The sequence below is a fragment of the Cylas formicarius genome, unplaced genomic scaffold, assembly GCF_029955315.1.
Source record: "Cylas formicarius isolate icCylForm1 unplaced genomic scaffold, icCylForm1.1 PGA_scaffold_4__25_contigs__length_36172078, whole genome shotgun sequence".
Lineage (NCBI taxonomy): Eukaryota > Metazoa > Arthropoda > Insecta > Coleoptera > Brentidae > Cylas > Cylas formicarius.
In genome coordinates, this window is record NW_026844334.1 from 11167925 (window position 1) to 11194196 (window position 26272).

Consider the following 26272-nt stretch of genomic DNA (forward strand, 5'->3'; position numbering starts at 1 on the left):
TTGCTGGCGTGTAGAGGGGACGGGGTGTCTGCGTCGAGGGCGCACAAAGGGCGCTGCTAGATGATGCTGCTGCTGCCGCTGCACCGTAAAAAAGCGCCAACCAGCGAGACCATCGTAATCCAATTAGCATCGAATGCCGGAGCCGGTCGCCAATGGCGTAACAAATGAATTTTTCAAAGAAACTTCCACATGCTACTGTAATACTTTTTATAAAACTTCAGGATTCCTCCTGCCTCGGTTTTTCTTGGGTCGAACTAGCTAACGTTTCATCAGTCATCCTGCTTTTGCATGTAATCCTCAATTCTTCTACCAACGAAAAATCCAAGAGTCTCTAGAAATCTATAAACAACGTAACGGCTCATGTCTTTACCTGTCAAAGGTACTCTTCAATTCGACTTCGAAACATTTGTTTAATGTTTAAAAGGCAGCAAACGAACTTTATAATATGGTCATAAAAAAAATTAAGAACTAACAGTTTTTTTATTAACTGGCGCGAAAATTTCCTGAATATGGTGATATTCATTAAATGATATTTTATTAAGTCTAAAGCTAACTGCGGAAAGAACGAAACATAATAGGGATTGGCATATTAGTAAATCGCCCGTGAACTTGCATTTTTTAGCAAACTATTTAATTTAAGAGAAAAATTAACCGTTCAATGAATTGGATAAACCGATCCATCTTCATTTGCGTTGAGAAAACAAGTTCTTGGGTGCTAAATGTGGGTAATGGATAATGAATAATGAACAACTGACTTTATTACAGTTTTTTTAATAAATTTTAGTAAAATACTGTGGCGAAATCAAGGTCGGATCAGATGTGATTTATTCTTATTAATATAAAAAAACTAATAATTTATTATGTTCAATAAATAAAAATTTGAAGAGTCTATTCGAATCACCACATTTCCACTTTTTAATAAATTGTGAATAGAGATTTATGTTTTTAAGACAGTTTTTTATGTTTTTCTCAAAATTTGTCTGATTTTTATATGAACGCTCCTCGTTTCAATTAAACAAACATATAACAAATAAATATCAACATCAACAAGCGACCTAGCTTTATTTAAGGTTTATATCAATATCCGCAACATTCATTCATTTCTTTCTTTACGATTTCTTCGTATCTAAAAGCAGGAGCGAGATGTATTAATATAATCGACTACTTTTACTACTAAAAAAGTAGAGAATTAAATTTTGGATGCGCGACGTTATCGATGCATCTCTTTCTTTTTAGCCATCCCTTTAGTCTAACGCGGCGATTTGTTTCGTAGCTAACTACGATCGGTAACGGACAATCAATCCTTCTCCCGTTTGACCCCTACGCCCATCACGAAACGATTCGAAAAATCGAGACGGCTACGGAGAAATTTAAAAATGTGACGCGCCGTTTAACTTGTCGGCGCTGAAAAATCTGCGGGGCCTGCGAAGCGGAAATCGATAATGGCTTAAACACGAAACAACAATCCCATTAATGCGGGCGACCCGGGATCCGGACGGGACGCTGTCGGGAACAACCCCGAGGACTTTTAATTTAGACCCGACACCTGGCCAGTGGCGGAACTTTCCCGATTTTCCGTTGCCACTTGGCTTTCGTATATATTCGTATATTAATATTGTTTTCTGGGATGTTATTTAATTCTTGTTCAGGAAATTTGGTTCATGTTTGAGGACGCATATGGTTTATATTGGCGATTATTTTGACTATCAAACCGTATAGCTCAATCATAATTCATTTGGTGGATATAGGAAAATTTTGTCCAATATGAGCAAACAATTTAACCCAATATATTTGGTAAGTCCAGTAGACTATTTTTACTAAAAAATGATTGTCTGCTTTCAGTTTCATGTGTGGGTTGTATGGTTTATGTCGATATTAACTTAAAAATACCTGATTGAGTATCTTTCACCCTCAATATCTCAGCTATTATGGATTGATCTTAGTCTTTAAGGATAAACTTACCGGTTTCAAGTCTAAATAGAATACGAATTGGTCTGTCGATGGATGTCACTGAAGAAAAATTAAATAACAACAACGCAAATATTTAAATCTATCTAGCACACTTGAGGATAACAGTTTTACAACTGCGAGCAATTTTCATTGACACTTAATTTCATGGGGAGTGAGTGCTAGTGCTAGCACAAACCACACATCATAAAAACGTTAAAGGAGCCGTATATAATGCTTATACAGGTAGAATGAGTAGGCCAAAGATTAAAATGTGACATATGCTTAGCTAATGGGTGGCGTCTTTCCAAATCACATCCGATATAGAAAAGCATGATATAAACATAAAGGAATAAAGACAAGTAGTCTGGGAACATCTTATATATATTATATTATACAAATTGTTAAGGTTGTATTTCAAAACTATTTCATATTTAGAAATTGTCTACGTTTCATTCCTACAAAATAAATAATGAATGTTTATTTCTTTTAAAAACTTGGAATACTGCAATGGATTGGTTTCAACTCTCCTCGTATATCTCTTGGAGCTGAGTGTATTTTTGCGACTACATGTGCGAGTTGCTCTGTGGGAGTAGCCGTAACTTCCCGACCCAGCCAATCATCAGGCGGAAAGGCTTTCAGCTAGGATAGTTTCAGTACCTCGGAGTTTGGCATGAGATAGTGAAATTTTCTTTTGTGATCTTCCGATTTGATTAAATTAACAAACTGGTACTACGGTTTTATAAGACAAATTGCAAGTTGGAGTCGAAACACGTTTTGAAATATTCGAAAAAGGAAGTACCAAATTTAGCTTATGTATTTGTGATAATTACAATAAAAACTAATACCATATAGCTGAGACTGACTTCTAGAGAGGTTTCGTTATCGACTTGGATAAAGATATTGGATCTCACGAATTAAAAATCACATGCCCTGGGCTAGCACGTAGGAATATATTTAATATGTTATGCGGTTCTAAATTAAAAATGTCGTCTGTTTTTGATAAACAATGTACTGCTAAAATAATAATTTATACTCACGAAGAAATCTATTAGAACATTCATATTTTCTATAAAAAAATAACTTTTTAAATGTAGCCTAATAATATTTTCCACACATATGCATATAATAAACATGTTGGAATAACATATTAGAATGTATGCCCAGTATTCGGTTTACCTCTTTCTACATCTTTTCAAATACACTGCACTGCAATTTCTGCTATTGCAACAACATAATCAAAATCAGTCTAAATGCTATATAATGTCATTCAATGATTTGAATGATAAAAAAACGATATGAATAATGAATATGTTTTATGTTGATAACATTAAAATTTTGGTAATTACTTTACGCGAATTTGCTGTATTTATTTACAGGTCAACAACCTGACACGTCTCTTCAAAAACTTAAGATCGAATTTTATGAACTATTAACAAATATCGATTCGTACACCGATGAAAAAATTCCCATGGGATCTACACCTTAATAAATACGAATAAAACCCCGCGCGGTTCAACTCTTTCCCCAAGATAATGACGTTTTAATATCGCCGTAGCCGCTTTCCACCCCTCCATAATTTACGGAGTTGATTTAGAATTTATGAGACGTCTATAATATTAATATCGTTTCTTGTTCAGTATACATCAAAGAGGCACTTTTACCGTACTTTATCCACGTCATGTCGTTTAGTAAATTAACAGTTTTGTCCCCGGCAATGTTATCGATTTCATAAATAATAAAAAAGTGATCGTCTAAACTACAAATCAAGATGACACACCTTTAAAAACTTCGGTTAAGTGTTTGCATGTATTGTATACGGAGTGAAATAACTATGTTTTTAAAGACAAATACACCATAATCAATTATAATTTTTGCTAACTTTCTGCTTTGTATTTTATATCTATGTTATGATAAAAGGTTCGGCTTCGGTGCATCCCTGCTGGTTACGATATAAACAAAACTTTTCAAATAATAGAATATATTATATTATTACATTAATAGAAATCAATACAGAGCAGAAACGATAAGATAATATGGAGGGAGTAAAAAATACACATAAGAGGTTCGCATCCTCGTGAGTTGGCAATTTTTTTCTAAAATCTTAAAACTGCATTACAATTATAACTCAATACCGAAATATCACATATCACGGGTGGCTTTAATTTTCACAATAAAATTTGAAATACTTTTTATAATACCATTTTTGTATGTATATTTTATATGAAAAATTTTACGTATCTTGTATGTTGTTTTTTCAACTGATTATAAATTTTTTTTAAAAACAAAATAAAAATATTTTCTACATTTTACTTGAACAATTTTTATAGCATCTACAAGAAGCAGTTTTTCTAATAATAAGTTTGCCAAAAAAACGACTTTAAAATAAATTTTTGCTTTTATTATTGTCTCTTACTAGATTTATTTAATTTTTCAAGTGCCTACCTATAAGTTGTTCCATTTTTTTTAAGTTCGATCCTCATTCGTAAAATTTATTACCTAAGCAAGCAAGTAAATTTCGTTCTTAGCATTGCAACGAAAAATATAATTTAAACAAACACAATTTACAAGCATCCACGCGATGTTTCCCATGGGCGGCGGCACGCAACCCGCGCCTTTATAAAATGGTCACCGTATATTTGCCGACAAATTTAAATAAAGATTGCGTTTAAATCTACCTGCACTATTTTTGCAATTCGTAGGACGACGACTCCCATTTTTTTTAAGCGGGTTTATTTTTCACGACCGGTCATATTTTAGATTATTATTAGATCGTTACGTTCTATGGGTTCCACAAACTAAATTTCAAATGACAAAAATTAGATATGAAATTTAATATATAAACGTGTAGCAGGAATTCCGCATTCATTTCTTTCTCGATTGGTTAGATGTGCTCACTGATATAAATAAGTTATTATATATACACTTTAATTAGTTTTTAATGTAATTGCATTCAAAGAAAAATATTTTTACATTAATTTATGCATAGGGCACAAAAAGAAATAGTAAGGGTTAATGTAACTAAAACATGTGTAACGCATATAAAAAATATTTCGACTATACCAACTTGTTATCCTACTCCTGACACTAGTGAATATATTGTTAGTTTTAAACAGTTATAACGAAAAGTTTGTTATACAATAGGTATTAGGAAACAAACAACTATTTACAAATCTTTGATGAAATTGTTGATGAATGTTGCCTTCTTCAGAGCTTAACTGGTAGCCCGTAGAAGTTTGTTTGAAAAAAAATTGACTTACCATTTCGGTGATGTTAAACATTACAATATCTCCCTCATTCAATCCTTTAGGTTTTTTTTTAGTGCATCCACACATGGCTTTCCGAATAATGCCGTTCAGCGACTGCATACTCGATCGACAGAAGAAACGTAATCTGCGCAATAAAACTGCCTATAATATGATCGAACACTTTTATATATGGTTGTTTTGGTAATTATTTTGAGTGTGGGGCAAACGCAAAAATATTAATTAAATGACTGTCATTCGCAGCTTGAGCCAGGGCTGGGAAACCGCCCAAAACCTAAAATCGATACCGGGCGACCGGATGAGGATTACGCGAGGTATCCCCCCGCCGCCCCGTTCGGTCGCTGGAGACCGGAAAAAGAAGAAAGGATTTCCCGAATTTTTCCCCAGCCGTACTTTTTCATAAAAGCCGGAAGGAAAGGTGGCGCGTGCATAACAAAGGGATTCTTTGAATCTCCGGTGATCCTGCGGGCCGACATCCCGACCCACCCCCGTCCCGGGTTCGTGCAAATTTAAATCGTCGCCGGGAACACACTCTCACCGGGAAAAGTTCGCCTCGGGGGGTCTTCCTAATACTAATCTTAAACCTCATTATCATTTTAAGAGGGATTCTTCGCGGAACTTTATATTAAAATATGCGACTACGGCGCCGGTTCGGCTTCACTACGTTTTTGACATCGGCAACAAATCCGATGCAGATTTCGGAACGTGGGGCTCACACGGAACGAACCGCGCGGTAAGTGGAAGTTTTAACCTAGTTTTTGGCGCATGCATTAATACTAAATCGCATCCCCATCTTCCTCTGGCACGTACACCATCCGGAAAGCCTAATAGAATTATATTATCCGGGTCGAAAATTGAAAATATGTTTTTTGAGAGTTACCTACAAGCACGTTTGAGACTATCCCAGCATCTATATTGTTATATGTTCTTAAATCGAATGCGGATTTACTATTAATGAGTCATTGATTAAAAAAAAAACACGTTAAAGGGCAAATTGGAGAGACCATATCATAGCACGGTTAGTTTTTGATTAAATTTTTAGTTGGAAGACTTTAATTTGTTCTTCCCTTGCAACCTCCGATTCCAAACTTTTCAAAGTGTTAAGAACTCGACATATGTAGGACGTACGATCTCGTTAATGAAAAAACAAAAAAATTTCGATATTATTTTGTATTTTACTTAACGAAAGTTTGTGACTCTAAAATAGCAAGGAAATTCTATGACACACGTCATTTGAGGCTCGTAAACTAACGTTTTAAACATTAAAATAAAAAACGTGTTACTTTTGCGATTAAAAGGTTGTCGTGCGATTTGTTGAAATTTGCAATATTCGCGTCACTGCAAAAATGTTGTTGCATCTTTTTAGTCCCTGTTCTTTTCTCCGTCGTATTATAAGTAGGAATCTATCCGTTATAGGCGACAGTTTTCTTCATTTTTGCACTATAAAAATGTGGCAATCATTGAATGAGACAATAGTATATTACGCAACAAGTGCGGTAAACGGCATTTGACTCACGAGTTTATTTGACACGAGCGGAGCGAGTGTTTAATAAACAAGTGACTTAAAAAGTTTACCGAACGCGTTGCATACTATGCTTTTTTTACGACCGTTAGTTTTTGGGTACATTTTCGCAAAACAACAACATGACCTGACATGACCGTCAGAATTGACAAAAATTCAACGCGATTCAAAACATCCGATTGCTCCAAAACCCGTGCGGTAAAATCCCGGAAATGTCCGAAGTGCCTGGGTTCCGTGGGAAACGAAACTGACGTGGTAAAGTGACGCTTCCAGCACGCTAGATCCGTAAGCAATTAGGTATTTTACAGATGAGTGTAGAAAATAGTATATTATGCAACAAGTGCGATAAACGACATTTGACTCATTTGAGTTTATTTGACACGAGCGGAGCACAGCGGAGCGAGTTTTTAATAAACGAGTGAGTTAAAAATTTTACCGAACGTGTTGCATACTATACTTTCTCTACGACCGTTAGTTTTTGGGTACATTTTCGCAAAACAGCACGAATACAAGACCGTTAGAATTGACAAACGTCAACATTCAAAGCGAAATGTCCGAAATGGCTCGGATTCGTGGGAAACGATACTGACGTTGTAAAGTGACACTTACCGCATGCTAAATCGGTGAGTAATTAGGTATTTTATAGAAGGGAGTAGAAAAAGTTTGTTACTTGTTATTGTTGGTTATAAACTATTTTTTTAAACAAAACATTTAACAGCATGTTGCGGTATAACTGTGATTAACGCCACTTTAGTGAGTTTGAATGGGAACGAGCGAAGCGAGTGTTTAGGTAACACCATACCATACCATACTTTTTCTACTTTTATCATATAGACATATAAAGGCCCTGTCTGTGCCAATAATGCGCGAGATTTAAAATTTCATTTTTAACCAATGGCCTTGCAGCCTTCAACAACGAACATGGTCGCTGACAAATCGGCATTTTACGGCAGTGTTTTCTTAAAATATGCCTAGATGCCATTGAATGTTCTGGAAAACGAATTTTTACCGTAGTAGAGCCATTATATTATCTGATAGCATAGCATTTTTGCAAAGCAAGAAGAATGTCTTCATTGACATGTCACCATAAAATCCATAAATATTACAGTTTTGAAGGATTCGTTTAGGATTCTCGACCTACCTATAATGTTATAAATATTAATAAAATATTTTTAAAGTAATCTATTGCCGGGTTTTGGTAAATTATTTTTTTAACTTCCTTTTAATTTCATCCCAGTTTGTTTCAAACATTTCACAGATTCTAATTCATATGATGAGTTTGTTTTGCTTCCATTAAATAAATTGTAACTGAAATTACGTTAATAATTATGGCTTAATAAATAATAATAAATAAAAAACGTTTATTGCCAACAGCATGAAAAATTTCAAAAGATAAGTGTAAGTAAGGCTTGAAATAAATCGCAGCCATCTAGACAAAACCCCGATACTGTTAAATCCTCATTTAAAAAGAAAAATCATTGTTCCAGATAGCAAACAATAAGCTTTAAATAGTAAGCAAACAACAATAAATATCCAAGTGAAAAGGAAAAGGGAAAAGGTAGGAATAAAAGGATAATAATAGAAATGGTTTAACAAAAATGAATATGTATTGCAAGACACTACTAAATTTAAATTTAAACTTAGCTTAGCTTAGCTTTAACCCTATAAGGTTTGACCGAAATTTTCAAATTAGTTGCCAAAAATCGGTAGGAAACATTCGACAAATCCATGGGTCCATGGGGTGCATAAGCAGGCATTTTAGAGCAGGGGGTAGAAAAAAAAGTACGGAAAAAAATCTGAAATAAAAATATAAAATCCATTTGTCGAAAAGTTTCCTGCTCTTATCCGGAAAAATGCAACTTTTGATGAAGCGTAGGCAGCGGCTGGATAGGGTTAAGGCCGACGCTGCCGACGCCGCCGCCGTAATCCGGACGTTTGATAGAAGCGGTTTGCCGGAAAAACACCGAAATCGATACGAAACAAGGGGGTTGCGGAATCCATTACGGATTTGTCTCGCACGGAAATCCCTTTCCGCGCGAAAGGAAAAATCCTGAAAGACAAATAAAGGAATAAACCGACGGCAGGGATTCGTTCCCGTGTGCCGTGTGTGCATATATCGTCGGGTCGGTGGTGCAGGTTTTCGAATACAAATATAAATATTTCATGCCGGGGCGCAGTTTATCCGTGCAAACCGTACGATAAGGACGGAACCGGCGGCGCGGCGGAAAGGGCAAAAGAGAGGGAGATAGGCAAGGGCGTAACGGGCGCAATCGTTGAAAACGGACTATGCAGTGTCCCTACATTTAAAAGAAATAATACTATTACCTATATTGCCTGTTCGTGATGTAGAAAATTACCATTTTGGGTCACTATTCATGAATTTATGGGAATAGAATTGTTGTGGACAAATAGCTCAAAGTGAGGGGTGTTTCTTTATAGTGTTCAAATTCCATTCTTGAAAAACTTGAATCAAAAAATAGGGAAATGTTTACCCGTGATTGACAGAAATGGGAAAAAAGGGCAAGATTACAACCTACAAATTTGTTTTTTTCTGTTTTTTATGCTTATTTGCGGTATTTATACGGCTAAATTAATATTTAGCCAAAAAATCGCAATAATCATAACTTACATAGTGAAAAGGGATCTTCGGCGAAGATTTTAAGGAAACTCCGGAGGACATTAAAATTAAAAGAGATGTGTGCTTATCCAAACGCATCCCTTTCAAGGTTCGTGACAGGCAATTTATTCAACTATTTAAGCTAACAAAACCTCTTCGACAACATATTAAACACAAAATCAACGCAAAGCTTACCTTTCTTGAATGCATTTTACTAGAAGTGATAGTAAATACAAAGAACAGGTACGAGAATGAAATGTAATAATGGCACTGTTCTCCGTTGAAATTCTATTTAAAAGAATAGGTTAAAACCGTGGTCAGTTGACTAACAAAATCACATGGGGGTCGAATAACGTTGCCCACGGGGAAATGCTATTGATAAATTTGACAAAATAGAATCCATTCTCCGTGTTCAGTATTTTCGGTTTTCAGACAAATTTTTAGGGAATAGAAATCTTAAAATCTCTAATTTTACACCTTTTCTCAGAGCGTACTAAATTTCGAGATCATCGTGTTTAACAGATTTTGAACTGATGCCTGAAGTTTAAAAAGAAAGAACCCATAAAAACAATAGTAAAACGTATATTGCAAAATAAGGGTGTTTCGGAAATTACAAAATATATACTGTTGATAGTTTTTAGATGATTCATTTAAGCTCAGACAATAACGTACCCAACATCTTAAAGTTGCAATCTAATTCTTGTAATTTTTATAATAATTCGATAATACACCCAGATTCCATTTAATCCTTTTGTTGAAAAAGCGAAACTTACTTTCTTGTCCATTTCATTTTTTAAGTCTTAAGCAAAATAAATTAACTAATCCATAATTAAACTATATGCCTACATTAATTATTTCTCTATTTGACAAATTCGTTAAATTCCGCGGTCCTTTCACCGAATGCAAATATCCGGAATTAGTTGGATGACAGGCATGCGTATTGGTAAAATTTATCGCTATTATGGTTTATATTCCGAATAGGTTCCGCATCGACTTAGCGAAAATAGCCATAATTACAATATTCCTCCTAATAATACATACCAATTAATTTATATATAGAATTTCGGTGATCCCAAAACGAATACAGTCATTAAGTGACATGTCACATGACCGCGGAAACCATCAATTTTATTTTTGTTCTTACGGCACGCAAAAATCCGGAATAGAGTATTAGACGACAATTTCCATTGCGAATTAAAAAAATTGTTTATTATTAGTGAGATTATTACGTTTCAGATGAGGAAAAAACGATCTGTTACATATCTTTAAAAAAATGAAATAATGAACTTGTGTCTGTTTGTTTGTTTGTAATATTTATCGTTCAAAAGTTTTGTACTAATAGAAAAAACTGTAAAGTATTCGTCCACCTTTAAACCCCGGAAAACTAAGCTTCTCTTAGTGATGGATAATTAGATCATAATATTTTATAGTAAATTATGCAACCACTGCGGTAAACGGCATTTGAGTCACGAGTTTATTTTAGTTTTATTTATAAAAAGTATACCAAACGTGTTGCACATATTATAATTTTTCTACGACCCCTAGTTTTTGGGTAAATTTTTACCAAAACAATATTCACTGACATGACTGTCAGAATTGACAAAAACTTCCGATTACACCCAAACCCGTGCTTTAATATCCCGAAAAGGTCCGAAGGGACTCGGATCCGTGGAATAAGAAACTCACGTGATAAAGTGAAGCTTCCCGCATGGTAGATCGGTGTATAGTCAGGTATTTTACAGAATAGAGTAGAATCGTCATAACAGCCTGTTTATTATGTTCGTAATTTCAGCGCACTGACCCATTAGGGCTTTGTTTTGTGGTACATCGTACCAGACGTACCAAACAGTGCATGGATACATCTGGTAACCTGCTGGTCCTATAATAGCCTGTCCCCAGTCACATTTTTTTGGTGGATGTTGAATGTGGCCTGCGCAAACGATTGCATTTGAAGGGGATAATAATGTAATATCTCAGAAAATATCCGATTGCTCTTAAACTTGTGCGGTAAAATCCCGGAAATGTCCGAAGTGGCTCCGTGGGGAAGGAAACTGACGTGATGAAACGACAGGTTCGGCACGCTAGATTAGGTATTTTATAGAAGAGAATAGAAAAACAAATGTAAAACAATATGTTTCACGAGAACGACATCTAAAATGAGAAAGAGTATTACGTTTACATTTTTTCGGCTTTGGTTTTCACGCCACTGGCGAGAAACAGACAAAGAGGGACCGATAGAGAGGAAAAAAAAGGCGGACGGAAAAGAGACGGAAAAACGCGTTCCGGGATTGACGAGAAAGTGGAGCGCGTCCGGCGAGTTCCGCGGTAAAGTAAGTGGATGTGAACGTTTTCCAGACTTGTTCAAATACTCCTATGCGGCTCATCCGAGCAAAGCCGTGATTTCGTATTCAGGCCGCACGCTCTAAATTGTTTCGCCCGTCCGGGAGAGCGCGGAGATTGCCGGGGAAAATTCGAGACCATTGTAAAATATTTGCGGAATCGCTCGCCAGCTTTTATTAACTTGGAACATTTGTTTTCGAGTGTTTTCGTTATTTCGCCCCGGTCGTCCGCATCGATTAGCGTTCGAAATTTTCGATTACGTCATTAGCTTTACAATTTACAATCTCGATAAGCGTGCCGAAGCTGTACCGGAGAATTCGGCAACCATTTAAATACAGCCTCTTGAACTGCAAGCTTACGTTAGATCCAGGTAATGCGACGTTCAAATTCACATTTTTTAAATGCATTTAGGTACACCGACGTATACGGTGTATCCCGTTTCTGATGGTGTGATGCGGCTCTCGTGACCGATCCAGTGGCGTAGTCAGTTTTCGTCTAAAACTCATGCCCGTTGATAAAGGAAGAAAGCTTGTGTTTTTTTAAACTTAACACTCTGAATATTTTAATAATTTTATTGGGCCAGTTATGAAGTATTCAAAATTATAAGAGCTGTCTCAAAGACATTTTTTTTGTATGTCCGTAGAAAAAGTTAGTTACCCGTCAAAATTCCCAATTTTTATAATTGCAATAATAGTGTTTTGCCATAGTACAAGGAAAAATTACAGAATGTTAGGAATCTTTGAAAATTAAGGTTTAAACGGGCAACTTTTTTGATAGCCTATTCAAAAAAAAGATATATGCTTTATATTTGAAATAATTCTTACGTGTTATATATTTTTGAACAAATTAATAACATTATAAGAAGATATATAGGGGGTTCCATTAAAAAAAACACTCACGTTTCGTTTATATGTATGCAAAATTTGTGAACTTCAGAACTACGGCACTGGGTCCGACATTTTATTTGTTAATGGTAATATCATCGTTGTAAGACACATTTTTTGGGAAAGGCCTCTTTTTTTATGGTCGCACAGAAATGGATAATAGCAAATTTTTATTTTAGAGATACATACACTACTATTATTACGATTATGAACACGAAAATGTTTAGTATAGATTCAGATTGATCACTAAAAACGAATACTTATACAGAGAAGTAGAATCGCTTATTACGTTTAGTGGAAATGTTGAAAAATGCTCGGCAGTTCCAAAAACTTGCGTTATTTTTGTAGGCCCGAAATATTATCCTCGTAACAACGGCAACATGAAAGTAAATAGATTTATACACCTAGGAAGACCTTGAAATCAAGGAGCAATCTGGAGAAACTGAAAAGCAGAAAAGTGCAACCGGAAGGATTTTTAAATTCTTTGTATACAGGGCTGTTTGATGTCGAATGCTTTTACTTTTTGTTAGTTTATGTTACGACGAACTGAATTTCCCGTTTGGTTGATTTTTCGCGAACTTTCTAACTCAAAAAATTACTAAATAAAAATAAAAAACGCCGACTTAAAAAAATATACAATTTGGCATCGACTTTATTCCGGTTTAATTTTCTATCGCCGGTTACGCCACTGGTTACGTGCCGCGCGGCACGTCTTTATTTGCTACGCGGATGCCATTTCAAGCAAAATGAAGCGCAGACTTCGGTCTCCGAGGGGTTTCGTTCGGAATTGATATTCAGAGGGGAACCTTCTATATCAGGTTTGCACACTTCTGTTTTGTTGGATTATCCCGTACAATATGTGCTCGGTTGCCTTTACACGAGACATAAATTTCGTTACAGTATTTTGAAGACGTCGCCGTTTTATGGTTCGGACGGAATAAAATTCGTTTTCCGGATCAAACCTTAATCAGATGTTACCTACGGCAGGGGTTGATCCCGGATAGATATCGCCTTTCAGAAGTATTGAATATGTACATAATATAACTTGGTCGGTCCGATTTAGAATATCGGTGCAACACATGAACAGATCGATTGGTTTTTTTTGGTACATCTGAAGAAAAATTTAAATATGAGATAAATTACAAACTTACCTTATTTTTTATCCTAGAATTCATATCTGAATAAAAATATAGCGTGTTTCAAGATTTTGAAAATTTTGTTAATTAAATTCGCCAAAACGGCACCACCTATTTGGGACACCTTGTATAAGCTGAGGCGCATCTGTCAAACTGATTGAGTAGTGCATCATCTCCTTAGTCTATGATTAAATTTTCGTTGCAATACCTGGATCTGTAGCGTTACAACACAATTTTATATGGGCCAATCAAAATATGGAAAAAAAAACACATAAAACCATTTTCTGCCTAAACTATGCAAAATTCGAATAGGAATTTCTTAAGAAATTGACCTTTATTTTAACCAAGGATTCCAAAAATGCCGATATGTACAGGGTGTTCCATTTAAAATAACAAACTTGATGTCGGAGGGTACACTTTTAGGACACCCTGTATCAACAAAATTATAATAGTTTAAATCTTCATGAAAGTCCAAGAAGCGTTTGCACGATTTTTTTTTTCGTATCTCCTATGGGTTTCCAGTTCGTATAGTGGGTCGTTTTATTTGGCACACGGTGTACATTTGAACGTTAAACCAGGGAATCATTAATCCGAAGAATCTCCAGTCACTAAAGTAATGAAAAAAGGGTATTCGCTAGCTCAACTACTTTTCAAGATCTGCTTAAAGAATGCATTAAAATGATGGAAAAGAATAAGGAATGGCTTCTTCACAGGGCTGGTGAAACATCAACGACAGACTCAAAGCAAGAGAAATACAGAAAAAGTGTGCCTACAAGTTACACAGCCTGTGGAAGTATTTTTGAAAAATATAATTCAATTAATTTCTATTTTCTAACTAAAAATCAAATTTTGTTTATATCACTGCACAAAAAATTATTTAAATATAAAGAAAATGCCATAACCAACCAGAAAACACTAACACGTATCCAACGTGTTCGGTTAAAAAATAAGTTAAAATTGACCACTATAATTTTGCGAAAGAAGTTAAGAAACACCTTGTAACTGGTTTCCGTGAGACCGCACCCGAAACTCGTAAAAATAGCGACACTCGTACTAGACAATAAAATTACAAAATGTCGCCAATTATGGCAAAAGAATCGTTCGAAACTCCAGGCCGACAATTTACGTCCAATTTACCGACAAAATTACACCCAATTGGATCCCTAATTCGAATAGCCCGCAGCATCTCACGCAACAAGAACGCGAAACGACTAATGACCGTATTACGATACACTAATAGGCAACGATTTAATAATAAACGTAACCTACAATTTCTCATTGCCGTTCATAAATCTCGAAAACTGTTCATAAACGTCGATGGATAGGCGACCGGTTAACGTATTTATTAAAAAAAGTCGTTAAAACGCAGATAACGCAGTCTGCCTCGGCCCAGATGTTTACTTAATTGCGTCATGTTTCCCAACTGAATATCGTAGACTGCCGTGATCGGAATTCATTCAACGGCACAGGGTCGGATTTGGGGTTCCCCAAAGGTAAAAAAAAACTTATATACCGTAAAAATGGATTCGATTATTCCAAAAACTGGACCTGGACCGAAGCATTTCGGAAAACAAGCAAACAAAATGGAATTTTAGCGTGCACTAGTAAATGAAACTATTTTATATTAGTAATAATTGAATAATTTCATTAAGTATCCGAAAAGCTGCCTATATAAATAAAATTGTCAAAAGAACTCAAACGATATGTTGTCTTATACTGTTGTATTTATTATCTGTCAAATAAATAAAACCTAATACAGAAATCGATAAATAGAAACCACGATTTCGTGAATGCAATGGAAATCCCCGCTCTCTGGAACCACTTGATAGATTATTGCCTAATCCGGTTCTGATATCGTATATGGACTAATCTACGTTGGTAATTCGACGCCACGTTAATTTCATTACGTACGGTATTGCCACTCAGCGGCCCGCCCCATCCCTCTCTTGAACTTGTATATTAAGCAAAATTTTCCGTTTTACGAGATGCATCAAGTTCGAAAGCAATCAGAATTTTTAACGAACGCCGTCTCGCCTAATAAATAAGGTTTTCGATAATAAGAGCAACAGAAAAATCCATCTCCGTTCCGACCTGCTGGCCAGTAAAAGGGTTGTTAATTAGGGGGGTGTGCGCGCACCTACGCGACGGGGGATGGAAACATCTAAATTGTAAACAATTATTTCGTTGAACTGAAATGTTCTTTTCCAATTCGAGATTTTAAAACCAAAACAAACATGTTTCAGGAGAAACAGTCGTTTTATTTCTTAACAGACTAACTTATGCTGAACAGAATTTTCAATGTAGCCTTCAGCAATTTGAGATGAACCCACACCCATCGCGATGCCTTAATTATTTCTCTGGGTTGGGTAATCTTTAAAAAATAACTATTTTGAATGGAGAAGAGTAGATATATGTATGTTTGGGGACAATCCCACTCCTCTCCCTTTTGTGGGCGTGTCCTCCTTCCCCACGACTCTCTAGCTCCTCCCCCTTTACCCATAATCCCTTGAAACTGGCTCCCATTGGATAAGCAAGCACCAATGGGGTTTAATCAATCTCCCCACCTCTAGTTTGCGATTGCGGCGAAGCCAATCAGAGCCCAGATATTTTCCCACCCGTATGAAAAGCAATGGCGTCAATGAGACTTGATCATATTGTTCTCGTGACCATCTGCACCCTCTAGCGGTTCGAATGTAAACTAGTGTCCCCTCTTGGAATAAGATTTTCTTTAATAAGGTAACCCACCTAGTGAATATTGACCAAAACATTTATTTTAAAAACATATAATTCTGCGAATGTGTACCCAGGCGGGTACAAACTGTACTTTTATTGCGCACAAAGGACAGGGGAAATAAAGACGAAAAGTGTCGGATTTCTTTTCTCGGAACTGGAAGCTGGCAGGCACCACCAATAATATCTGCAAAACAAAAAGCTGGTTAAAATTTTCATTAATAAAGTAGGATATTAGAAACCATATACCTTTTTAATTTACTAAGCCATCTACCGTGCGTTAACTTCATACATATTTCCGCATGCTTCTGTTTTAAGGTATCGTGAAATATTTGACTATTTATCTGGGAAAAGTTCATATGTCGAAAATATTATGTGTATGTGGCCGTGGTAGGCTTTCTTTGCTATTATAATTTTATTTTTATTATCTAATATTTACAAAATTAATTTATCTACCTTATTGATGATTTTGATTTTCTTTGCTATTTTTATTATTTAATATTTTCAAAATTAATTTATCTATCTTTTTGATGATTTTAAGATATTGCAGTCAACTTTACTATTTCATCAATTTCTTTTATTTATTGCTGATCTTTGAGGATAGTGTACATACTTTTTTTTTCGTAACTTATCTGTATCTACCCTTTAATTTCCTATCAAGCCATAAAGCAAACTCGAAAGGCATCTTAACTAAAAAGTCATATACTTTAAAGCTGCTGCGACTACTACATGAAAGTGTGTTTCTATGCAATCTCAACAATAATGAAATCTGAACGCTTATATTAAATACTGTAATACTCTTCTCCGCTAACGCTCTAGGAGACGCTATTTGAACCCTGTTCAAAGAAAAACTTCTACAGCCCAAATAACCTCTCTGAACCACACTTAAGCGCATCACTCTTTCACTGTCTTGCAGCCTTCAGATTAATATTCCGTACTAACTACGTATGCCATACACGAAACGTTCTCTTTTCTAATTTTTTTCTATGCGCTACATTAACGAACAGGATCTAAACTTTTCTGTCTGTGTATTTTGTTAGCCACCTTAAAAAAATTAAAAAAAAGGTATGCGAACCTAGAGGATATTTTCCATATTTTTCACAAATGGTGACAACAATTAATGCAAGTATTATTTTTAATAATAATCCATCTTTCGCTATGACACGAAAACATCGACTTTTTAATTCTAACTTTTCTCATAGAGCTTCCCTTTAGTCTCTATCTGTTCTTTAACTAAATCCCCACCTTTTTGAAAAACCAACCTCTAAAAATAGTTAATTTTCTCTAATTTAAATTTGTACGTTTTCCGCAATATGTGTGAATATTTTCGCTAGAGCATTTAGTTACTTAGTACATGTCCTAATCAATATTTTAAAAATATAATTCTATTGATACGTGTTTAGGATTTGAAGATAACGAAACATTCCCCAGTTTCATAAATGAGAGCTCACTGCCAAACTACCAAACATCACAGTACAAACTACCGTACTACGCCCCCCTGGACAAAATCAGGTCAGTCAGCGTCATTAATTCTACATGCGTTAACGAATAGCGTATTGTTAATTAAGGTTTAATACGCAGAAAATTTAAGTAACAAATAATCGCAATGAAACTCACTAACATCATAAATTATTAAAAAAAAATTAGAACAGTTGGAATTTACTGGAGTAACCAATTTGGCACTAAAAATGGAAATTTTCGATACTCTACTAGGTGCCTACAATAAATTTTACTATTATTTTTAATGCAGAGACACAACGATTTTGTAGTTTTGAATTTGATCAGGGGTATATGACCATAGTTTACGCCGACTCTAAAAGGCATGCAGTCTATTGTTTTTGAACGCCCCATTTTGTGTATTATGTTCAAAACAGAGACTCTCTGGGCTTACGAGTACAGCTACCAGCTACTACTTTCAATAATATTAACACAAAAAAAAGTAGGTGGCATTTTTATAATACGTGCAAAGTTTATGTGAAACTGACTGGAAGACAGAGTAACGCACCAATATGTTACTAAACATATTTCGATAGAATTCCGTAAGAGCTTACCTCCAAGTTTCCTCATTTAGTCAGTCAAAGCATCAAATGGGAAATTCCAATCCAACATATGTAGTGGTGGAAATATATCAATCGCCTACGTTACCGATGGTACCCGACTGAAGCTTCTGCGTCTTCTTTACCCCACATGCCTACTTAAAAAGATACTGGTCTAAGTCTCAATATTCCTGTTAAAAAAAAGAGAGGTTCTATATTGCCATAAATATGTGTTTTCAAAATTTTACCTGAATGGTTCGTGATTCCTTATATATGCAGTGTTGGCAGCAATGTGGCGACGACTACGCTGAAACTTTCCATATCTCGTGTCCCCATGACTGGTCTGTTTCATATATCAAACCTCACCTCGCACGGGTTTGAACCTCCTTTAAAAAAAAAACAGGCAAGACTTATACTTATATCAAAGTAATACGAGGAACTTATATTTTATGCCAAAACTTATTTCATCACCTCCAAAGGGGAGTAGGGGTTTCTAAAGTATGGTAGGTACATCTCTTTCATTTTTTTTAATTAAAAAAGTGACACAATTACGCGACGTAACTCGACCCGGATCGTTAACGCGTCTCAAGATGCGGGTTTAGAGATGCTGAGGTCTTTAAATTGATTCACTAATACCAGTACACACTGAAACCCCTTATTTCCAAAATAAAAAAATTGTTATCTGTTAACACAACAAAAAAAAACTATTTTCTCACCAATTATATTTCTGGGTCGTTTTCAGAATTTGTCCAACGTAGAATCCCAAGAGGATAGGGCCGTAATTTCGAAAAATGTTCATGTCTCCCCACTATGCATTTGTACAAGAAGCAGGGTCGGATTAACAGCAATTATATTCTTGTCAGTCAACATACAGCCGCCGATTGAATTCTCGGATTCTGCTTTACTAGTTGCCATGGTCTGTCAAATATGTTACTTAAAAATTGTATATTTTTTTTTACAAATAATATACCTTCCCTAAAATAATTCCGCCTTTGTCAAGTTGGACACGGGCACGTCTGTCCGCTTTGAAAAGCGCAGGCGTATGTATCTTCCAAAATGATCCAAGCAGGCTCGGATTGCCAGCAAATACACAACTCGCCGATTCAATTCTGAGATGTTGCTTCACGAGTTACCATGATCTGTCAAATATTTTAATTAAAAAAAAATCTATTATTTAGCAACAATATACCTTTTTAAAAATAATTTCGTCTTTTTTCAAGTTTAACAGGACACGTGTGTTCGTTTCAGTTGGACAAGGGCACGTCTGTCCGCTTTGAAAAGCGCGGCGTATGTATCTTCCAAAATGATCCAAATTGTTAATCTTTTTTTGATTCCTCGTTCCCCGATTCAATTCTGAGATGTTGCTTCACGAGTTACCATGATCTGTCAAATATTTTAATTAAAAAAAATCTATTATTTAGCAACAATATACCTTTTTAAAAATAATTTCGTCTTTTTCAAGTTCAACAGGACACGTGTGTTCGTTTCGAAAGGTTTCGTAGTCTGTAGCTCTGTCGAATTCTCCAAAATTCGTTAAACCTTCAGATATTTTCAAAATTCGTCCAACGCAGACTTCCACTCACGCATTTTCGAAAACTTTCTGGTCTCCCCGCCATGCATTTGTACACGAAGCCGTTCTGGACTATCAGCAAACAGCACATCCGTCATTTTTCTTCTCGGATTCCGCTTGACGAGTTACCATGATCTGTCAAATATTTTAATTAAAAAAAAATCTTACCTATTACTTTTACCCAATATTAAGTACCTATTCAAAATTAGTAGCGCCTTTTCGAGTTCGAATGGTTTCGTAGCCTATATCCCTGCCGAAATGGCATTGCATTTGTACACGAAGCAGGGTCGGATTGTAAGCAAACAGCACCCCCGGTCACTTTTCTTCTCGGATTCTGCTTGACGAGTTACATCGATCTGTGGAATATTTAGCGAAAAAAAAAATTATCTATTACTTTTACCAAAAATGAAGTACCTTTTTTCTTTAAAACAGTTCGTCCTTTTCGAGTTTGAAAGGTTTCGTAGCCTATAGCCCTGCCGAAATGTCATTGCATTTGTACACGAAGCAGGGTCGGATTGTCAGCAAACACCACAAGCGTCACTTTTCTTTTCGGTTTCTGCTTGACGAATTACATCGATCGGTCAAATATTTAATATAAAAAATATCTATTTTACCAAAAATACGTACTCTTCTAAGATAAATTAGCTCTTTTCGAGTTTAAGAGGACACGTATGTCAACTGTAGGATGTTTTATTATTATATTTTCCAGTGTCTATAAATTAATAAACAACAGAAGCTTCCGAATACAAAAATTTCAACATGAGTTTTTTTTTCTTGAAACTTAAAAGTTCTAACCCCTAAAACCATATTTTTAATACGCTGGCGGACGTATAACAATCCCCAAAAATTACCATATTTAAATTGTTACTATTGATATATTTCTATACCGAACTTAACTCAATACATGCAAAAAAAAAAACTAGCGAATGTTATTTATTATCTCCGATGGGTGGATTGATTGAGAAACGTTTAAATAAATCTACCTTTCTGTCTCTCTTTTTCTATATAGGTCACTCATTCTCTCTATCTGTTACTTTCCACAATCCGAATTTACACTTGGCCCCCCAAAAATCTTGTAAAATTTTATCTGCTTAACTTCTTCGCCTTGTTCATATGGCTGAATTTTTTGGGAGATATATCGTGCGTTATTTCTATTAAAATTCTGTTTCCTTTTTACCTACTTCAAAAACGTAAGCGAGCATTTTTGGTTGTTTTATTAAACAAAAATTGATACTAACCAAGATCCGTATCTCCGACCTCAGCCTCCTTTGATCACTCCCCAATTTTTTTTTAATTAAGTATAGAAACCTCGTCGAACATATACATAATACTAGGTCAAAATGTTACGCGGTTACTCATTAAAGTCGCAATTCCGAAAGCTTCTTACCTATCTTTTTCCAGTCTTTTTTGTTTTATTTATCCGTATATGAAACACACATTGAACACAAAACTTAAACTCGTTGGCGATATTGCATTAAGCAACAAACGCGTATAACAGAAACGAACCCTTAACACCAACACTTCTTTAAACTTCGACTGACACGTGAAACAACCCGCATTCCTACGAAAGGCAGGTAAACCAAGCAGGTCAAATTTTAAGCTACCCTCCAGTGTCGTCGTAGGTTGGGGCATAGTAAATAGCGAATACAACAAAGCGGTAATTTATAATAATTTAATTTGCATTTTATTTAACTTAAGTTGTTTTGTAGAAAATGAGACATTTCTACAATTAATCAATATACTACGAGTACTTTTCCGCTTAATTACTATTTTTGAGAAACAAAAGGAAACGTTAGATTCCATTCAAACTTTTTCGGTTTTCATGATATCTCGCGTTTATTTAGAAGCTAATGGCCTGTGGCCTTAACCAGACGTTTCCAAAGCCTGGTTTGATATTATGTATATAAATCTTAACAAACACGAAAAATAGAGTTATATTGCCACCGAAAATCTGAATTTATGTTTAAAAATGTAACTTCCCGTATTTAAACTATTGCCTGCATTGGCGCCTATATTTTATAGTTTTTTTTTTGTATCCTATTTTTTTTGTTTTGCTTGCAAATGTGTGTCCATTTTTCGGGTACTGAATTTTTTTTTCTCAAATTATTACAAATTACTCAAAACGGAGTTAAAAAGAGACGAGGAGAAAAGGGTAGAACCCTTATTTCTCCGACACTGACCTCCGATGTTTATAAAAATTGACGCCTTGACACCCTCCCCGTGAATATTTTACAAAGGATTTTTAAAATTTAACTTCCAAATAACGCATATTCTCGCCTAGTGTCACAGTTTTGGGCCCCATTTTGCTATGGTTAGACAGGTTTATTCTTGTACATTGTCGGGACAAAAGAAGCATCTCCTTCATCCAAATTGACTTTTTCATACCTAATATAACAGCTGCCGGGCATCATCTCGCCTTAATTGTTTCTATTGAATTAATTTTAGTTACAAAAAAATTAGATGATCGTCAAAATTGGCATAAAAAGATAATCAAGATTTAATTAAAACAAGAATATGCACAAAAGAAAAGAGATAAACTCCGACACGGGAAACAAGGAAATATCGCTGAAACGGCAACTGATCTAGCGCGCGCCTTTTTTAAAAATAATAATTTTTCAAAAGAATTCTAGGCTAAGCTAAATACCTGGTGCAACAAAATATTGAAGGATCTTCATGATCCTACCTGTGAGCGAGTAGAAAATTATTTGCAAAGAGGATAAAGGTATATCCTAATATAATTCGCCATTGATATTCCCTTTTTTTTTTTTAAATAGCGCTTTATTTGATACGTACTTTTTCTTGTCAGAGCTTGTCTAAATAAAAGCGGGGTGGATGGAGGTTCTCCGTCAGGTTTTTTCCTGTCGAAGCAAGTATGTTAGGCGTTCGCTTTGAATCTGGGGATCGGGTGGGGGTTATACATATATAAGCTATAAGAAATTTTAATTTTTTATTCAGTTTCCACTCATACAATTTCGTGATAAGTGCAGAGTGAGAAAAATGTCCGAAGTCGAAAATTATCCAACGCAAGCATTGGATTCGTGGGGAAGATTTGTGGTCAATGCGGAAATAATCCGCGAACAAAAATACATTTACGAGGCAGCAATTACGCTGCCGGAATTTGGACTAGAAATTACCTCAGGTCTTAGCCCAGCAAGAATCTTCGCTCCGGCAGTGAAAGTGAGCTTTATCCCCTACGTTTTGGCGGAGAAAAGAAGCATTTCGTTCGACGAGATAGACTTCACAGAATTAATACAACAGCTTCCATTGTTATTGTTAGCAGGCCCGACTGGTAAAGTTATGTATTTAACCTGCTTCAAACTCAGCTGTCTACAATGTGATGGTGAGGTCTTGGTCAAGATTGAAAATAGCGAGGGTATACTCTATATTTCGAAAGACTGGGTACAGGAATTAATTACCATAAGCAAATTGGTATTTAAAAGAATACGAGTACTGTCTCGTTTGAACTTTTACGAGTACTACGATAGAATATTGTATTTGACTATACATGAAAATTTACTGGAAGACGCCAAAATCTTTCCGCATATTGAATATTTATGTTCTACAGAAGAGAGTGAGCAGAGCTACTGCATGGAGGACTACATGCGTTTTGGAAAAATGCAGATAAAACAAGATATCAACAAAAGGATAGCATGGGACATACCTGTGTTTTAATAGAAATTTACCTGTAAACTAATAATAATAAATGTATTTTTAAAATTCAGTGTGTGTGTATGTTTTATCCTTACCCCCATAAAAAAAAGTAAAAAAAAAACAAGTAATTGCGTAAAATAACTTTATTAAAGAAAAAAAAAAATAACAACAAAATATATTCAAACAAAACATGGTACCACCGGAATGAAACCATCAGAAATTACCCCAACAACGGAGATTCTCGCATATAATTTACCAAAAAAAATTTGCAGTGCAAAAGTCAAAGTTCAAAGCTGGCGATGCAGTAAGCATAAGTCGCACAAAATCGGTTTTTGTAATTCGACTTCATAAAACGAAGCTTTGATTTAACGCCCCTCCATATCTTCCAAAATATACGTAAGAGGGAAGGAACCACTTACTTTAACAATCTTGAAATTTTCGGGGTGTCCAATTAATTTCATAGCTTTTGTCAAAAACCGATTTTGTGCGACTTATGCTTACTGCATCGCCAGCTTTGAACTTTGACTTTTGCACTGCAAATTTTTTTTGGTAAATTATATGCGAGAATCTCCGTTGTTGGGGTAATTTCTGATGGTTTCATTCCGGTGGTACCATGTTTTGTTTGAATATATTTTGTTGTTATTTTTTTTTTTCTTTAATAAAGTTATTTTACGCAATTACTTGTTTTTTTTTACTTTTTTTTATGGGGGTAAGGATAAAACATACACACACACTGAATTTTAAAAATACATTTATTATTATTAGTTTACAGGTAAATTTCTATTAAAACACAGGTATGTCCCATGCTATCCTTTTGTTGATATCTTGTTTTATCTGCATTTTTCCAAAACGCATGTAGTCCTCCATGCAGTAGCTCTGCTCACTCTCTTCTGTAGAACATAAATATTCAATATGCGGAAAGATTTTGGCGTCTTCCAGTAAATTTTCATGTATAGTCAAATACAATATTCTATCGTAGTACTCGTAAAAGTTCAAACGAGACAGTACTCGTATTCTTTTAAATACCAATTTGCTTATGGTAATTAATTCCTGTACCCAGTCTTTCGAAATATAGAGTATACCCTCGCTATTTTCAATCTTGACCAAGACCTCACCATCACATTGTAGACAGCTGAGTTTGAAGCAGGTTAAATACATAACTTTACCAGTCGGGCCTGCTAACAATAACAATGGAAGCTGTTGTATTAATTCTGTGAAGTCTATCTCGTCGAACGAAATGCTTCTTTTCTCCGCCAAAACGTAGGGGATAAAGCTCACTTTCACTGCCGGAGCGAAGATTCTTGCTGGGCTAAGACCTGAGGTAATTTCTAGTCCAAATTCCGGCAGCGTAATTGCTGCCTCGTAAATGTATTTTTGTTCGCGGATTATTTCCGCATTGACCACAAATCTTCCCCACGAATCCAATGCTTGCGTTGGATAATTTTCGACTTCGGACATTTTTCTCACTCTGCACTTATCACGAAATTGTATGAGTGGAAACTGAATAAAAAATTAAAATTTCTTATAGCTTATATATGTATAACCCCCACCCGATCCCCAGATTCAAAGCGAACGCCTAACATACTTGCTTCGACAGGAAAAAACCTGACGGAGAACCTCCATCCACCCCGCTTTTATTTAGACAAGCTCTGACAAGAAAAAGTACGTATCAAATAAAGCGCTATTTAAAAAAAAAAAAGGGAATATCAATGGCGAATTATATTAGGATATACCTTTATCCTCTTTGCAAATAATTTTCTACTCGCTCACAGGTAGGATCATGAAGATCCTTCAATATTTTGTTGCACCAGGTATTTAGCTTAGCCTAGAATTCTTTTGAAAAATTATTATTTTTAAAAAAGGCGCGCGCTAGATCAGTTGCCGTTTCAGCGATATTTCCTTGTTTCCCGTGTCGGAGTTTATCTCTTTTCTTTTGTGCATATTCTTGTTTTAATTAAATCTTGATTATCTTTTTATGCCAATTTTGACGATCATCTAATTTTTTTGTAACTAAAATTAATTCAATAGAAACAATTAAGGCGAGATGATGCCCGGCAGCTGTTATATTAGGTATGAAAAAGTCAATTTGGATGAAGGAGATGCTTCTTTTGTCCCGACAATGTACAAGAATAAACCTGTCTAACCATAGCAAAATGGGGCCCAAAACTGTGACACTAGGCGAGAATATGCGTTATTTGGAAGTTAAATTTTAAAAATCCTTTGTAAAATATTCACGGGGAGGGTGTCAAGGCGTCAATTTTTATAAACATCGGAGGTCAGTGTCGGAGAAATAAGGGTTCTACCCTTTTCTCCTCGTCTCTTTTTAACTCCGTTTTGAGTAATTTGTAATAATTTGAGAAAAAAAAATTCAGTACCCGAAAAATGGACACACATTTGCAAGCAAAACAAAAAAAATAGGATACAAAAAAAAAACTATAAAATATAGGCGCCAATGCAGGCAATAGTTTAAATACGGGAAGTTACATTTTTAAACATAAATTCAGATTTTCGGTGGCAATATAACTCTATTTTTCGTGTTTGTTAAGATTTATATACATAATATCAAACCAGGC

General features: G+C 35.4%; 1 protein-coding gene and 1 long non-coding RNA gene across 2 annotated transcripts in view; both read right to left on the reverse strand.

Annotated features, from left to right (window-relative positions):
- Positions 1–26272, reverse strand: part of LOC132701098 (transducin-like enhancer protein 4) — a 272931-nt gene that overhangs the window by 83968 nt on the left and 162691 nt on the right. The gene's annotated exons all lie outside the window — the stretch shown is intronic.
- Positions 16536–18923, reverse strand: LOC132701196 (uncharacterized). The gene is made up of 3 exons (XR_009618730.1): positions 18727–18923; positions 18494–18669; positions 16536–16629 (listed from the first exon to the last, which is right to left on the reverse strand). It is a non-coding gene; the product is annotated as an uncharacterized LOC132701196 (long non-coding RNA).